Source organism: Lampetra fluviatilis, chromosome 7 (genome assembly GCF_964198595.1).
Source record: "Lampetra fluviatilis chromosome 7, kcLamFluv1.1, whole genome shotgun sequence".
Classification (NCBI taxonomy): Eukaryota; Metazoa; Chordata; class Hyperoartia; order Petromyzontiformes; family Petromyzontidae; genus Lampetra; species Lampetra fluviatilis.
Window position 1 is genome coordinate 7,067,633 of NC_136281.1, and position 15,273 is coordinate 7,082,905.

At 45.6% G+C, this 15,273-nt stretch overlaps 1 protein-coding gene across 2 annotated transcripts in view; it reads left to right on the forward strand.

Annotated features, from left to right (window-relative positions):
- The window catches only part of B3GNT2 (UDP-GlcNAc:betaGal beta-1,3-N-acetylglucosaminyltransferase 2), a 71,329-nt gene that overhangs the window by 23,522 nt on the left and 32,534 nt on the right, over positions 1-15,273 (forward strand). The window contains exons 1-2 of one of the 2 annotated variants that reach the window (XM_078858329.1): positions 11,520-11,710; positions 12,448-12,656. The gene's annotated coding sequence lies outside the window, so the exon portion shown is untranslated. Of the gene's footprint in view, positions 1-11,519; positions 11,711-12,447; positions 12,657-15,273 lie in introns of those variants that run through there. The other variant, XM_078858328.1, reaches the window with a different exon arrangement.

Here is a 15,273-nt window from a genome sequence, read left to right on the forward strand (position 1 = left end):
GTAGTCGGGTTCATAGCGCATCGCGTTAACCGCAACACTACCGCTCCCCATTGATATCTCCCTCTTTGAATAGTAGAATTAGTAATAGATTGTTTTTACGAATGGGGTAAAATAATATACATTTTCCATTTAACTAAATTGATCAAGAACTGTAACTACTGTAATTATATAATTTCGATAAAATCTATGATCGCCAGCATCAGCATTGCTGTTGTTATATCAGCATCATATTCTAATACCGGTGAGTAGCATCCAAGAGAATTGGCATGCGCATCGCACAGCTGGTCTCACGGGACAGGAGAGAGCCTGTGCTGTGTCAGGTCAGGAGATCTATGGAATCATTTAACCAGATCTGCCTGGGCTGTACCACTGAGAAAATGGTACGGCTTATTTAAATACTAACCGCTTCCGATCGAAGCAATTCTACGGTGAAGTGAAAGACAGGTTGACAAATTCATTCTGTATTTATTTTGCTGCTCCTGGCTGTGATTTGTATAACGCTCACACTCGTATGGCTATATAATTACTCGACATTAATTCCTGACTAAGTGACATACCAGCCATGGGAGGGAGGCAGAGGTCTGTATTTTAAATTGCAGTCTGGAAGCCATGGCAACCAATGGAGCACATGATCTGCCTCGAATGGAAAAATATATAAAAATATATTTAGTCATATCTGGGGAATTTATATATGTGGACACGTGATTTTACCGGACCCCAAATAAATATCACAAATGCTGGTTACAAGGCTGAGGGGGAATTATGTGTGTGATCACCTATTACGGCTGGCCCAGTAGCAGTACATACAAAGCCACAATTGTTCTCCTAGCACTGGTGTTTTTATTTCAGAATTGATCTATGAATGGAGTACACACACACATATATACACCAAATAACAAACAATATCTTTAGCTCATAATTTTTGAAACCCGTAATTGTCTCGATGTACGTTTGTTAATCCACCGCTGGACGAGGGCCTCACTCACTACACCATGCAGGTAGTAGATAGGCCTCGGTAAGGTACGGTTAAAGGTAAAAACAACGAGCCTACCTTTACCCTACCTTTTACCTAACCACAATACAATCACTCTACCCTTACCTTTTACCCTTTAGCAAGGTAAGGTAAAAGGTCAAAAGCAACGAGCCTACCTTTACCCTACCTTTTACCCTTACCGAATACAAATTACCCGATTGTAGGGTAATTACTGGGGTACTACACATGAAAAAGGTTTATAACAGGTAAATGCTAGATAGAGCGCTTTATTCATCTATATACTGTATAAGGAGAATTTGTGAATATGTGTGTCTGTTCGAAATGTTTAGCATACTTCCCAATATGCAACAAACTTGAAATTTGGCGTGTGGGCAGCTTCCAGACTGTACACAATGCAAAAAGTATAAAAATAGACTTTTGTATTTTGGGGGGGGGGCGGGGGGGCGCAATAATGGATATATTTTGCACGGCAAGTGAACGGTAATGTCACTTCTGTAATGTCACCCGCATGCGGCAGGGTCACGCAGTGTGCCTGCTGACGTCACACATCCCCCCACCCTCCGCGTAGGCCGTATATTAAGACAAGAATCCAAGCATCGGGTGAAGCCGGGTAGTAGAGCTAGTTTAGAATACTCTCGATGATTCCAATTTTAAATGGAGGCCACGGACTGCGCCACGGAGCTTTTAGTGAGCGGTAAACAAGGTGTTTACGGTAAACAAGGTGTTTACGGTAAACAAGGTGTTTACGGTAAACAAGGTATTTACTGTGTAATACTTCGCGCTACCTTTACCCTACTGGGTAATTCTTCCGCGCTACCTTTACCCTACCCTTTACCTTACCCCTTGGCATGTCGACACCTTTACCCTTTACCTTTACCCTTTTACCCGGTAAAAAGGGTCAATTACCTTTCCGTGCCGAGGCCTAGTAGTAGATTACTTGACCATATTTCACCACGCTGGTCAGTGCGGTTTGGTGATGGTAGGGGGGAGTGCAGAACCATTAATTTAGCTGCACTGCCCTTTACTGGAGACAACACCTATTACGCCTTTTTTTGTGGTCGCCCACTCTGGCACTATCCAGACTCAACACTGCTTAGCTTCCGAGCAAGGCTGGATTATGGACCGGGCCAGTGGGGCCAGTGCCCTGGGGCCTCGGACTGCCAGGGGGCCTCCAAGCCTCAGACCGCGCGCGGTGCGTGGCCCAAGAGTTCCAAAGGAAGTTGAATGCCAGGGCCCTCAGTGCGCACAGAGCAAGCTGACCACTAGGCCCCTGGGTGCTTATAGCGTGAGCTAACCACTAGGGCCCCCCAGACCCCTCAGCGCCTACGGTGTGAGGGCCCCCAGGCCCCTTAGCGTTTAGAGAGTGAGCTGCCCACTAGGGCGCCTAGGCCCCTGGAGCTTAGAGCGTGATCTGACCACTAGGACCCTTGGCCCCTCGGCACCTACAATGTGAGGGTCCCTGGGCCCCTCGGTGCTTAAAGCGTGAGCTGACCACTAGGGCCCCTGGCCCCCTGGGTGCTTACAGTGTGAGTTGACCACTAGGGCCCCCACACCCCTTGGTGCATACATCGAGCGTAACACCTGGGCTCCTTGGTACATACAGTGCATGCTTAAAACGAGAGCCTCTCGGAGAGTACAATGCTTCTGTACAATATGCTGTGACATACTCTTATATAAGCGCACAACTTTATCTATCTGTGATGAACGCTGCACTTTCCATCGTTTTCATGCAGGGGGCGCTGCAACTTACACGCCCCCTGCATGAACGACGGAGGCACGGGGACAGACGTTCGATTACGTTGGAATCGATCTGCAGACGGCGGTATTCTCGCACGGCCAGCTCTGTCGCCTTATCTCGATCCTGCAATCCCAAACAGGTGAAAGTCCGCATCAAACCGAACCCCCAGTAAGGCCATATACTTAACGATGAGAGAAAATTCACACGAAATGTCCTTTTCAATTAAGTCTTCCAGATGTAAAATGATATAAGCTTTTAATGAAGAAATAAAATTATCTAATTCAAAGCATAACACAATTCAAAGATGTTTAATTTAAAAACTTCAAAACGGAGCATCGGGTGCTTGAGTGAATGCATCATTCGTGTGCAATTTTTTCGTGACTTTCCTGGCTGAAGGCCATAAATGGTTGTGAGGGGCGCAGCATAACAGGGCAGTTTGAAGGGCGTCATATTATGGCAAGCCATTCATTATTTGACTTACCGTAACTAGCTATCCCTTTATCTTAGCTGCCCTTACAACCAAATTAGCTGCACTAAAATGCCAGCTAGTGAGACCGAGGGCTCGTCGTTGACAAATCAATTATTAAAAATACACCGTGGTTTTGTGAAACATTGAAAAATATATGACAAAAGCTATATTTTCTCAAACACTAACGCATATATAAGAGACCCAATCCATATTTAAAGATTAAGGAAAACCCCATTCATTTTTTCCATAGACCGTCTGTTATTAGATCCACGGAAGTAGATAATGCTAACGTTGACATGCAGTCATATGACAATGCAAGCAACATGTCAGGAAAATACAATTGGCTACAGGCCCACCTGAAACAAAAAAAACATCTGATAGAGTATGTGCCTTACGCAGCGCAATCACTTAACTTAGTTGGTGTTAACACCTTCGACGGCAGTAGCCCAGAGGCTGACGAGTTTTTTAACATGATGCAGTCACTGTACACATTTTTCTCTTCATCCACACACAGATGGGGGAAAGTCTTTCGGAAGACAGATGTCAGTCTGATATTAAAATCGCTGTCCAGTATTCAGTGAAGTGCTCGGGCAAAGTCAACCAAGGCACTGTGGAGAAATTACACCCACATTAGAGAGGCCTTCTGTGGTGTGTGCAATGATGATAATGAGAAAATAGATACTCGAATTGAGGCCGCTAGACTTTGTGCTAAATTGGACACCTTAGAGATGATGTTCATGGCACATTTCTGGGACGTCATACTTGACCAGTTCCACGCTACAAGCATGCACCTACAGAAAAGTGACATTGACATCTCTGTAGCAGAACAGCTTTTGTCTTCGTTGAGGGATTGTGGTGGGACAGCGAGACCAGTTTGAGGCTTTTGAAAGGGCAGCCTTAAATAGAACAGGTGTCTCTCAGTCATATAAGCATGATATTCAGCGAAAGAGGAAACGCAAAACATTTGCAGATGAGAGCTCAGAGCCAGTTGTGACACTTGAGGGGAGGGAGAAGTTCAAAATAGAAACATGTTATGTGGTCATTGATAAGCTAGTGGCATGCCTTGGACATCGCTTGGACGCTTACAAGCGTTTGACCAGTCTATTTGGAGTTCTGTTTATGTCAGATCAGGTGTCTAACAGTGATGTCATAGTGGAAAGGTAAATGCACTCTCCGCTGCATATCCATCAGACCTGGACATGAACTTTGCCAATGAACTCATCCAATTCAAGTCTTTCATGTCTGACTCTGAGGGTGAGAAGTGCCCAACTAAATTGCTTGAGACGTTGCAGGCACCTAATCTGCAGTCAGTGTTCCCCAATGTTTTCGTGGCACTTAGGATTTTTATAATTTTGCCAGTGATAAACTGCCAGGGTGAGCGGACATTTTCCCTTTTCGGCAGAATAAAAAATGAGCTGTGGAGTAGCATGTACCAAACACATCTCGGCTCATTGTCACTTATGTCAATAGAGTCAGACCTTGTCAGACAACTAGATTTTGACGATCTAGTGGATGATTTTGCGAGGAGGAAGGCAAAAAAGACACCAATATAGGAAAGCGGAGGGTGGGGGGGGGCTCCAAAAGACATGTGCCCAGGGGCCTCACGGGATCATCATCCGGCCCTGCTTCCGAGAGCTAACACGATTGTTATATTCTCAGTGATTTTTGCTAAAGGCTTCTGTTAATAGCGGTATAAAATGTGATTAATACTTAATTTGTGAAACAGCGGAAGGGTTAGGAAAGCCATAGTGAAACGATCCATGTGATTGTGATCAACTTGTATGATAGTATGTGCTGCAATTATAATATATTTTTTGACAAATCGCACTGTGCCTAGGGCCTACGAATACTAAAGGACCTACGAATTTTTTTTTACCATGTTTTTTTTAAATATGTTTATAGCAAGGATAGACAGTGTATATACAAAGAGGCAGAGTCATGTCAATCTTTTTTTCACAAGGTGAGAGAAACTAACACTATAGATTAACTTTAAAGATTTTTTTAATTGCAAAATTACCAACAAGACCTTCAAATGGTGTTTTAACACAATCTCATTCTTAATAGAGAGTAGCGCAAGGGAAGACAAGCGTTGTTGTCCTATGGTTGGTCGGAGACAGTTTTTTTTAGCTTTAGTTTAGAAAAAGAACCATCCCTTTCACAATTCGTTCCCAAGATAGCAAGATACATCCTTAGAGCAATGTAAACATTCAGAAAGCTGCTAATCAACTTATCGGATGTGTGGGCTTTGAGCATATCTGTCACTATTATTTTTATCTGCATACAAATGCAGGAAGAACAGGAATTCATTGGTGAATGATTTTTCAAGAGCTGCTGTATATTCAGCAACCAAAGCATTGGCCAGGATAACAATTTATACTGTGGATAGTGATCTATCTACAAGGAAACTGAATCCATCATTGAATCTGGCATATGCATTTTGCCGTTTTCCATCTCAAAATCTGCAGTGACTTCTGTCCAGAGTGCAGGATCGCTGGCAGGCCTACTAGTAAAGTCAGCATCTGATGTTAGCTTTGGAGTCTCTGTGATTATGTCACCACATCATCTGCTTCCAAAGGGGCATAAACCTGTTTCTTCACTTGATCTACCCTCTACGTGCGAATGAGATTCTGCTTCAAAGAACAATATGTTCACAAGTTTCACTATTATCATGATCCAACTGTATAATTAATGGTGATGATTCCATTGGAGGTTTTGCACTACCACTCTTCGCATTCTTGATCATGAACTTCAGAATAAATCTCTTGATCTATTTCAATGCGTCATCTTTTTTTTATTGTTTCTTCCTCTATTTGTGTCCCGACTTATGCTTTCTTGTATATCCATCTGACATATTGGAAGATTGGGGAGAGTGGTATCATTTAAAAAAACACAACAAAAACTAAAAAAAAATTCTCTAAAAGATTGAAATTAAACACGATTAAATGATTTGAAAGAAGAAATACACAAAGCAAGACGCTCATAACATTATCTGAACAGCTAGACCAAACATCAATATAAGGCAGAGACTACCAATAAAGGAAAAATGCAATGACACTAAAATTCTATTAAGTGTCGACCTAAGGGCTAAGGCACTAAATGTGTTTTGTCTTCTAATTTAGCCTAAAATAGCAGTCAAGTAGCACTTGTCCCTGCCACTTCTGAAATGATAAGGTAAACTGGCAGAATGGCAACTTATTTTTCTATGCAGTAATTTTTACTAAATAGTGTATTTTATAAAAATGTAGTGCTCGACTTGACACGACAGCTTCTTGCTTTTCTCTCTCATTTTATTTCGCTAATACCGATCAACATTCCTCCAGCTAACACCAATCAATATTCCTCCTGCGCGCTCGCTGCTCGCTCGCCGCGTTCCGCCGACCTCGCTCGCTCCCCGTCTTTCCTCCGTCGACTCTCCTCTCCACTCTCTCCGTCACAGTTCAGCCGCTCTTTATCGGCTCCCCCGTCACACTCAGCCGTATCTCCATCAGCTTCTCGACCACACTCCAGCCGCTTTCTGCTGGCTTTACCGTCACACTCCAGCCACCTCTGCTGGCATCTCCACTGCTACCCTACACTTCTCCACTGCTACCCTACACTTCTCCACTGCTACCCTACACTTCTCCACTGCTACCCTACACTTCTCCACTGCTACCTGACACTTCTCCACTGCTACCCGATACTTCTCCACTGCTACCCTACACTTCTCCACTGCTACCCGATACTTCTCCACTGCTACCCGATACTTCTCCACTGCTACCCTACACTTCTCCACTGCCTCAGGCTCCGCTGCTTCAGCTCCAACATCCTTCTTCTAGGGCCCCAGGCGCGAACTTCATCTGCTCCAAAAACCCCTCTCTTTATCCCCGAGCCAATTAATCTCCAATTAATCGGTGGCATCCCCCGCGACGCCACTCGCCCCCAGCCCCTGCTGGCACCTGCTCCGTTTTCCAGACAACACGGCGCCACTTAGCGACAACAACAACTTCCCGGCCAATCAGCGCCCTGCGTCCTTAATCGCCCCTTACCACCTGTTACTGTCCTCAGACAGCCTGGCACCACATTTGGACAATAACAACTCCCAGCAAATCCGGGCCCTGTGTCCTTAATTGCCCCCTACCCATCTCTGATCTCATGCCTAACGACAACAACAGCCTCGACCTCGTTTGCTCCCACTGTACCCTGCGTGAGGACACCCACTCACGCGTGGGGCGCGTATTTCAGGCACTACAAAAACACTAATTACAAAAAAAAATCATTATTGCCACTTAATTTGTTTGGCTGCTCGTAGCAATTTCTTTGCAGTGGTAACAAGTCGTTAACTTGATGTAAGTGAGGCATATTATAACAAACACATCTTCAAGCTTAAACGAAAGTAAAGCAACATGGCACTCGTCCTGTAAGAACATTGAATTTGTTATCGATGAAAATGAACGGCATCCTTTTAAAGCGGCATCATCCGATATGATAATCATAGTAAAAAATTGTTGATGACATGTTCACTTACAATATTTTAGGTCATTTAAAATTAAATCTGCTTATCTGTGGCACACAGCGCGTTCCCATTGAATTAGGGCACAGACTAAATAATTTACATATCAGCAGTAACAACATCTGTCCAGCGGCTGGACGAAGTACACATGAAATAAGCGGAGTGACAGTGGCGGTAGTAACACGGGGCAGCAGCAGTAACAACTGTTCAAAGTTATCACTGAAGGCTTAGGAAACAGAATTGCCTAGGGCCTACAAGCACCTTAATCCGGCCCTGTAATTAGTAGTGCACTCTTGCACACTTACAAAAGTTACATTTTACAAGGGTACCTTTGAAGCATAGCATTTGCTACAAATGTCACGTACACTATGTGCGTGAAAATAATAATCGTGAAGCAGATAATAGTTCCTATAAATTTAAATGTATACTGACATTTATACAATACTCTGAGAATTTCCTTTGAAAATGTTGTGCTTGTACTTGTTGTGCTTGTACTCAGGGATGAGGCCACATGTGGTGGGGTAAAGTGTCCTCACACCTCTCCCAGGATGTCTGGTCAGCCGAGAAGAGTTGGCCAAAACACCCTCTAAGAGTTTGTTTTTTAGAGCTCCCTCTAGAGGGGGCCCTTCTGCCAGCAGTGGCATGAGCAGAACATTGCAGGGCTACACCTGTATTTAAGGAAATATTATTCGTGTTTAGGGTATTTGCATTGCAATCACTCACATCTCCATTCACAACTACAGTTGGAAAATTCTGACCCTTATGATTTTAATCAGGCTCATGTAACTCACACGAATTCCGTTCAGTGGCTACGGCTAAACTTTCCATTCATCACTGGTATCGTGAAGCACAGGCTATTGAACTCACGCAGTGGAAGGCAGAAATGTAAAACCGAAGTTACTTCTACAATATTTCTTTAAAAAAAAACAATCTGGAAATATCTCTGATGATGATTGCTTGTGTTGCAATCGAAACGTCGTGATTTATTTTTTATTTTATTCCTACGTGACTTTACCGAAAGAACCCGAGGGTATGGAAACATCTTGGAAAGAAAAATCCTGCTCATATGAGCATTGAAGTACTGCTCATTCCATTCACAGCCATGTTGCTTGTGTTGACATTCCACATTCATTATGACTGGGGGAGGGGGGGGGCGAGTCAATCCATTTAATAGGATAACCACTTTGGGTCATGACTTGGTTGGTGTTTTTATTATTATTACACGCTTTTATTTAACTCTTGTCGTATCCTCAAAAAGTCGTGTAACTCAATTTTTACCCACTTCCCAATGTGCTATCGACTGCAAACTTCGTATACGTATGTCATACTGATGACAATACTATATTTTATCATTGGAAATTATAAAATATATTTTTAAACAATCTTTTTTACGGGTATAATTGTCCACGCTCAACTCACGTTGGCTGTAAATCACCACGGTCCCTTACGTTATGGCAAGCCTCGGGGTTCCACGTCGAGGGGCGGGGGTGGTGGAAGGAGGGGAGGGGCGATGGGGGAAGGGAGCACGGGGAGGGGCGATGGGGGAGGAGAGCACGGGGAGGGGCGATGTTGGGGGGGCGATGGGGGGGAGGGGCGATGGGGGAAGGGAGCACGGGGAGGGGCGATGGGGGGAGGGGCGATGGGGGAAGGGAGCACGGGGAGGGGCGATGGGGGAAGGGAGCACGGGGAGGGACGATAGGGGGGAGGGGCGATGTGGGGGGGCGATGTGGGGGGGGGCGATGTGGGGGCGATGGGGGGGAGGGGCGATGTGGGGGGGGCGATGTGGGGGGGGGGCGATGGGGGGGAGGGGCGATGGGGGGGAGGGGCGATGGGGGGTGGGGCGATGGGGGGGAGGGGCGATGGGGGAGGGGCCCTGACGCTGTGGCAAGCTGCGGGGACCACGTCCTGGACTCGTGCGCTGCTTTCACAACGACAGTCGAACATTGACGATGCCTCCCCATGGCACGACACAGCTACTGCTGAATGGCTGCTGTGCATGCAAAAACAAGGTAGCTCACTCTGTTGTTGTTATTGTTGTCGTCCTTGTCGTTGTGCTTGTATGCTCAAATATTGCACCTCAATTTTAACACACTCCCCAATGTCGTATCGGCTGCAAACTTTGTATAGTTGTGTCATATTGATGACAATACCATATTCTATCATGAAAAAAATTATCTTTTTACACGCTTTCTATGAACTCACTTCTCAAATCTTGTAACTCAATTTTAACCGTCTTCCCAATGTCGTATCGACTGCAAACTTGGTATAAGTATGTCATACTGATGACAATACTATATTCTATGATTAAAAAGAAAATAAAGTATTTTTAAACATTCATTTTTATAGGTTAGATGTTTCTGCTTGGCTCTAATTGTCCACGGTCAACTGACGTTGGCTGTAATTGTGGAGTTCTGACATTACTCATACGGTACATTTCATTAAAGCGTTGTGTTAAAAGTATTTTTAAACACAGTATTACTTATTTCTTGTCAACGATGAGCAGTGTGGATGTGTGGAGCGAGGTGTAATGATTGCCTGGCGGCCCTTTGGTGTACTTGCAGTGGCTTTGTCTCCAACATTAACTGCTGCTGACACTTGAGCTACTCACATCTCTAAACATTTCTAAAACATTCTTGGTTCTTTCGGTAAAGTCGTGAGAATTTTATTGTTTTTTTTTATTATTTCCCTTCTACGTGGCTTTGCCTAAAGAATCCCTGCAGTCACGAAAGCTTTAAACCTTTATAAAGAGTTTGCCTTTAGAGGCTAACCCCCCTTTTCCTGATGACGACCGCTTGTGTTGCGATGAAAACGTCGTGTTTTTGTGTTTATTTTTATTACTGAAAGAGCCAGAATAAGTCTACATTATAGACTGCCAGTACACTCACTCAGGTTCAGTTTAATAACCAGGCTACAGTCTACATTATAGACTGCCAGTACACTCACCAGCTTCAAAACCATTGCTACAGTCTACATTATAGACTGCCAGTACACTCCGCTTAATAACCAGGCTACAGTCTACATTATAGACTGCCAGTACACTCACCCAGCTTAACCAGGCTACAGTCTACATTATAGACTGCCAGTACACTTACCCAGCTTAACCAGGCTACAGTCTACATTATAGACTGCCAGTACACTCACCCAGCTTAATAACCAGGCTACAGTCTACATTATAGACTGTCAGTACACTCACCCAGCTTAATAACCAGGCTACAATCTACATTATCGACTGTCAGTACACTCACTCAGGTTCAGCTTAACAACCATTGCTACAATCTATATTATAGACTGCCAGTACGCTGACTTTTAATATTTGTATTTTAGTTTTTCCATCTATGTGACTTTACCGAAAGAAACAAAGAATATGACCACGGAGATGTACAATGTATGGCCAAATTATATTTTAAAAATGTGTCAACACACTCAACATATTAGACAATACTGTACATTCAATCATTCGTGTAGAATGAAGAAGGCCCATTGCCGGAAACGTCGCCTGCTATATACTATTCCTTTTAAGGCTACAGAGTTCCTGACAAATGTGTTAAGTAAAAAAAAGTATTACACTCATGGCTAAATAAATCATCCGTGTATAAAAAAAAACATTCGCGTGCTTGTGGCTAAGGGTCGTACAGTTAGGTACTGTAAAACCAAAATAAATAAATAAGCTAACGAAAAAATGCATTAAATGTTGAGACTGCTGCTGTGAGGATGTGGCTTTGAGGTTGGCTGTGTGGAGCAGGAGGAGGAGTGGATGGAGGCGTGTGGGTTTGGGGGCTCTCTGAGTCACGGTGCGCATGCTGCATTCGCCTGGGGGGGTGGGCAGCAGGAGGAGGAATAGGCAGTGGTGGAGTGGGGGAGGTAATGGTTGGTCGACTTCATGGAGGAGGAGGAGTGTATTGAAGAGCTGATGGAAGAGTTGGAGTGGAGGATGGAGGAGTAGTTTACTAGTCGACGGGACGGACCGAAGTTAGTGCGCGGAGTAGGTCGGGGCTTTCAGAGTCATCCCAATCTCACCCGGTAAGCGATGCCTCCTGGGGATATTCATGTTGAGGTGTTATTAGCATCGTACTGAGTGCTGGGGAGAGAGGCGAGAGCGGTGGGGTGAGGTGAGTGGTGGTGGGGGGAGATGAGTGGTGGTGGTGGTGGGGGAGATTCGTGTTGAGAGGAGATGAGTCCTGGGGGGTAGGGGAGGAGATGAGTGCTGGGGGGAGGAGATGAGTATTGGGGAGAGGTGGGTGGGGGGGAGAGGTGAGTGGTGGTGGGGGGGAGATTCGTGTTAAGAGGAGATGAGTGCCGGGGAGTCGTAGCGCACGCAGCCTGTGTGTGGGAGTTCCGCGTAAAGTCGCAAAGTGGCGCACACACTAACACACACACTAACACACTAACACACACACAAACACATAAGCACACTAACACACACACAAACACTAACACACACACACTAACACACACACATACACACACTAACACACACCCACACAAACACACACGCGCGCCCTTTCCACAGCAGAACCAGATTGTTGCGAGATTAAGAGTCACAGGTCCACGCACCACGTCAACACGTGGATCCGGTCTTTGGGAATTCCCTGCCACGGCGCCAAACGCCGGTCGGCTCGCGAGGATCGCGATCGGAACGTCTCCCCGCTGGGCCCCGTGTGTGTGTTGTGTTGTGTCCCAGCCGCTACGGCAGTGCCGACTGAGCCGCGTGTCTCTCGTCTCTCCCTCCCTCCCACCACCACCACCACCCCACAAAGAACTCTGCTCGCTTCTGGTAGCCGCCTCCTCCTGGCCTGCCCCTTGCTGCCCAGCGGGGCTCCGAGTGATAAACAGAGCTTCCTCCACCTCGCCGGAGAGAGGTCCCGGCTCCCCGCGTGTCGTGCCTCCGAAGGAAGGAGGGAGGGAGGCGTCTCTGAGACCTCGGATCGCGTCTCCCATCGCCACCGACGCCACCGCCGTCCGCACGGTAAGGGACGCGCTCACAGAGTGAAGGTGCGCGCGCCTGCGTGATGGTGGTGGTGGTGATGATGATGGTGATGAGTGGTGGTGGTGATGAGTGGTGATGATGAGTGGTGGTGATGAGTGGTGTTGGTGGTGATGAGTGGTGGTGGTGATGAGTGGTGGTGGTGATGATGAGTGGTGGTGGTGTTGGTGATGATGAGTGGTGGTGGTGTTGGTGATGATGAGTGGTGGTGGGTGTTGGTGATGAGTGGTGGTGATGAGTGGTGGTGATGAATGATGATGGTGGTGGTGGTGATGAGTGGTGTTGGTGGTGAGTGGTGTTGGTGATGATGAGTGGTTTTGGTGATGGTGATGATGAGTGGTAGTGGTGGTGATGAATGGTGGTGGTGGTGGTGGTGTTGAATGGTGGTAGTGGTGATTTCCGCACGGGGTTTCGTGGCATGGTTCGTGATGGCAGTGACGATCGCGGGGTGAATGATACTAAACAGGTTAGTGATGGTGGGGTTAGTGATGATGATGGGGTTAGTTATGGTGGTGATAATAACGGGGTTATGATTAGTGATAGTCGTGTTGATAACATCAGTGGCACGTGGAGCCCGAAGCCGTTGTTCCAAGGTCGACTCAGCCTTAAATTAGTACGATGTGTAACCAGTGCAATTTCTAACATGTTCAATAGGGGGGGTTAAAATACATCGGTGTTAAACAACCGGCATGGTGAAGTATGGGCAAACAACGCAACTGACCGACACATTTTATTCATTTAATGATATGCAATAATCAATACAAATATATTGACACATTGAAATTTAAAAAAACTATTTAACACGCAATAGGTGACGTAGCATTCTCGTGTTATATGCACTTTTAAATAAGGCCTCATCATAACGCTTGCATGTATAGTACGTGTCCAACCATTCTAATCGGAGGTGATTGTTACCTTGAGAACCCTCACCGAGTCTCAAGACCCCCCCACCCCATCTTTTTCAGGGCGTACTGCTACTTTGGGATGTTTGACCAAATTCCAATCGTGCTTTGCCGGTGGCTCTTTTGTGTGAGCTCCGAAACCAGATGGAGGTGGTGGGGGACGCACGTAAAGCAGCTCCCCTGCTTAGTGATTCAAGAATCCACGGCTGTACGATATTTCCCATTTCCTTGTCACCTTCCCCCCCCACAAGCAGCTACATCACCTGGCGTGTATACTATTCATACGCAATCTCATATTTAAGCACTAGCCAGGGTCAACACTCGCATTGTTCAATTGCTCCGATAGCGAGGGACTATTTGCGTTTGATGATAACTTGTGTGCTCTTGGTTATTGGTTTTACTGTGAAATATATTCCAAGGAAATGACCCGAAAGGTGCGCGCTGTCCTGTGGACTAAAGCAAGGGAAAAAATCTAGCAATGGCAATTCATCCGACTCCTCCGCCACGTAAAACCTCACCGTGTGTAGGCAAAAGACATCGCGTATTTTTTTTTTGTAGAGACAGAAGCGGCCGCCGGCTATGCGCGGTTCTGGCCAGTACTACAGTGTGCCGGGGTCGGCCTCACAATAGTTGCTTGCTTCACAGCACTTGTTGTTCCCTCTTTTCTTGAAGACAACTCGGGGGAGGGGTTGTTGGGTCTTTGTTTCCTGTTGGTGGTGGTGGAGGAGGAGATGAGTGGCAGCGCACCTAGCCCATCTTCTTGTCTGTGGTGTTGAGCCATGCTATGGCGGCTGCTAAAGGTGCGTTTAGAATATGTGGCTGCTTTACATTTCCACACGATAAGCCACTTGGTTGAGCAATCTTTGGTGGCCAGGTTCGCTTCTGAAAAGAATAACTAATAGCTCGGTGGACTTTACCTAATAACACTCTTGGGTTATTTCGGTAAAGTCACGTAGAAAAAAATTAAATAATAAAGAACCAAAGAGTAATTCCTGCAGTCATTAAAGCTTCGAATCTAGTTTTTTACTTGGTAAAATAAAACAAATACACTTGCTTTCATTTAAGGTTATTTATTTGTAGTTATTTACTTGCCTTTCCTATACTTTGCACTCCGTTTTTAGTCCTGTTTGTTGTAACTTTCTGACGTCCCTACTGGGCATCTGAAAAAAAGAGCTTCACAGCTCATGGGATTTCTCCAGGAAAAATTAAGATTCTAATTGTGATTCTGCGGCTAGTACAGCACGTGGATCCAGTCTCCCACGATACACTGGTGCATTGATCCGGTGGTTATCGCCGCGCGTGCAAATGTGGCTGTCATGAGACGCTCGGGATGGGAGATTCGCCCGACACTAATCCTGCTGCTATAAGCATATGCTGCGAGGTGGTAGGTTGGCGAGGAGATGGGTGCCAGCACCACAGGCATGGATCATTGAATCCATTTGTGTGCATGTTTGAATGTTAGTCATGTAGGCGTATGTGCACGCGAGGGTGTTTGTGGCATGATACCTTGTGTGTTATGTTTAAGTACCATACTTGTTTGCTTTTCAACGAAACGGCAAGGGCTGAATTTGTACAACTCCGTTTGAACAATGAAAGCTTACATTTCAAACGTATTATTCTGGGGTGAAACTCAGCGCGTGCGTTTTATGTCAAACCAGAATATAAAAAAACGCTTCTATTGTTGAAAACCATACTTA